The following is a 3033-nucleotide window of genomic DNA, read 5'->3' on the forward strand; positions in this document are numbered from 1 at the left end:
TTAATCTTGGTGATTTAAGGAGTATGAGGAGAAGGGCGACAGATACTGCTTCTGAGTCTTGAGGTTGTCTGGAAAGATCAGGTTTACACTAGAAGGCTTTTGTCGTCAAGGTGCAGAAGTGAGACTACTCCATTGTTTGGAGAGCCATGTAATAAAACCTTCAAAACCTGGAAAGTAGCATAGTGGAAGGATCCTGAACTTTGCAGTCTTAAAATCTAGTCCTAGCTCTACCATTTATTAGTCATTTGGCCTTGAGAAACACCATGACCTCAGCTTCCTCATCTGAATATGGGGATAAAAATAAACACTTTGAAGGGGTGTTGGAGGACAAATAAAATAATGTACATAGAGTACTTGGTTCATAGCAGGTGCTCCCAAAATATTTGTTCTTTCTTCTAAACCTTGAGGATTCCACCAGTGTTGTGTTCTAAAACAACCTTTAAACAATAGAAGCCTTTGTAAAATTGTCAGGCATTCTACCTTAGAAGTTGTGATATTTGCAGGATGTAATTGGATATCATTTTAGTAACTGTTAGAATTGTGTGGCCCTACTGGTCAGGAAGAATATGGAAAGAAGATAGAATTCCATCAATGTCAAAAGTCATTGGAGCTAGATGGAAAAGAAATTAATATATCCTAGACAAAGAAAAGCAAAATCGAGTCATGTGACAGCCTGAGTCAGTTGCAGGCTTCCATGAGTAGTCTGGGTGGGACAGGGCTTAGTGGAATAAAATGAGAGTAAGCAGGAGTGATACCCTGGTAAGTAGCTGTGTGGCCATACCAGTTTGTGCAGCCCTGTATGCAAGCCCGACCACCTGTAACAGGAGGAAGTCCAGGTTTAGGCTACAAATAGGGCAGGCAGAAATCCAGGTCCAATCCTACCTAAAATCTCTGAATTCTCCCCAAATTGCCTGGGATGGCATTATTATTTCCTCAGTGGATAAGCATCTTTCAACTCTGGGAAGATTTAGAATTAAGAATAAAATGTTTAAGAGACTCACACTTAGAACATTAATATTTATGTATTAAGGATAAATCTGTGCCTATTTGGTAGTATAAGTATTTGTAATACTCAAAAGAAGTTGTTTGGCCTATTATAAAATTTACCTGCACTTAAAAAACCAATTTGAAATGTATGAGTAATCTTGATTGGTATATTTAAGTGTAATCTTTCTAAGGTTATGTCCAGTATTGGAACCGTTAAGAATACCTAAGAATCACCATCTATGTAAGTTTATTTTATTAAATTTATAAGAGTTACTTAGAAGTCGAGAAAGATTATTTTGTCAAGATATTGAAGGACTTCAAATGAGATTAAAATATTCAATTCATAAATGGGGTTTAAAAGCTTAGAGCCACATAAGTCTATAAATGGGCCTAATTATTAATCAAAGGCTTCCTTAAAAGTAATTGACGTTTCTCGACATGGAGTTCTCCCGAGATTCCTGGGCTCCTGTGCTTCTCGGTTTCCTCATCTGTAAGATGAAGATAAGCCATATACCTGACTCCACCTCATTGTGAGGATGGAGATGACATGAATGTGTATGGCACATGGACTTCAATAAATGTACATTGCCTTCTGCTGTTAAGAGCTGTAAAGATGTCTGACCAGAAGCAGGTAGCTGCCAAAGCCTCCCTTATTGAGCAACTGATGTCTAAAAGGAATTTTGAGGATCTTGGCAACCACCTTACTGAGCTGGAGACTCTTCATGTGACTAAAGAGCATCTCCGGGAGACCGTCATGGTCAGGATGGTGTACAGAGTCCACAAAAACTGCCCTACGGTGGCTTTGAAAAAGAAAGCCAAGCGTTTGCTGTCAGAATGGAAAGCTCTTTATAAGGATCTCCACTTCAAACCAAGGGACAGCCCTAAATCATTCCCTATGGGCAGAAAGAAGAAAACTCCGGACTTTCTCATGACCCAAGTCAGGATGAGATATCAGGTGGCTCCAGTTCTAATTCATCACCCCACAATGTTGCAAGAGCCATTGAAACACTTGTGCCTGAAAATGGCATGAGTCAAATGGAGCCCAGGGAGGAGCATTTCAGGGATGGTGGCCAAAAATCCACTGACCAGAGATCCAGTGAGTCGCTGGATCCCACAGTACCTGTGAGAGCTAAATGCACAGAACTTCTTTATGAAGCTTTAACGAGTTCTTGCACAGATCAGCCCAAAGCTGATTTGTGGCAAAACTTTGCAAGGCACATTTTTACCCTTCATTCGAAGAACCTCAAAAAGTACAAAACTTGTGTTAGAAGCAAAGTTGACAATCTGAAGAACCCCAAAACTTCTCATTTACAACAGAACTTGCTCTCTGGGACCACGTCTCTGAGAGAATTCACCGAAATGATGGTGATGGAGATGGAGATGACAAGCAAGGAACTGAAGCAGTTGAGAGCCTCCTACACGGAATCTTGCATACAGGAGCATCACCTTCCGCATGCCACTGAGGGCACGCAGACAAAGAAAATAAAATGCAGACACTGTGAGAAGTTCAATTGCAAGGTCACCATAATCGCCAGAGGAACACTTTTCCTGCCAAGCTGGGTGTGGAATTCAAATCCAGATGAAGAGATGATGACCTATGTGATCTGTAACAAAAGTGGGAAGCAGTCGTATCATAGCAAGTGGGTCTGCCTGTGATGGTAAATAAATGTTCTCTTAACCAAGGGGGAAAAAAAGCAATTGACATTTACTAAACTTGTAAATAGAATAATAAGTTTTGTAAACTGAACTTTAAGGAAAAACTAGGCTTCTGAATTCATAAATTTAATAAATTAAATGTTAACTTTTAAAAACCAAAGATGGGGGTGCCTGGGTGGCTCCGTCAGTTAAGCATCTGCCTTTGGCTCAGGTCATGACCCCAGGGTCCTGGGATCGAGCTCCGCCTCCAGCTCCCTACTCAGTGGGGAGCCTGCTTCTCCCTCTGTCTCTGCTGCTCCCCTTGCTTGTACTCTCTCTTTCTCTCTGTGTCAAATAAATAAATAAAGTCTTCAAAAATAAATAAAAAAATAAAAATAAAAACCAAAGATG

General features: G+C 40.4%; 1 pseudogene; it reads left to right on the forward strand.

The window, feature by feature from the left end:
* Positions 1 to 1464: 1464 nt before the first annotated feature.
* LOC114222347 (transcription elongation factor A N-terminal and central domain-containing protein pseudogene) lies at positions 1465 to 2643 on the forward strand (annotated as a pseudogene).
* The last annotated feature ends 390 nt before the right edge of the window (positions 2644 to 3033 follow it).

This window comes from Eumetopias jubatus, unplaced genomic scaffold, assembly GCF_037043125.1.
Source record: "Eumetopias jubatus isolate StellerSeaLion01/CBP00866 unplaced genomic scaffold, mEumJub1_p1.0 scaffold_13, whole genome shotgun sequence".
NCBI lineage: Eukaryota > Metazoa > Chordata > Mammalia > Carnivora > Otariidae > Eumetopias > Eumetopias jubatus.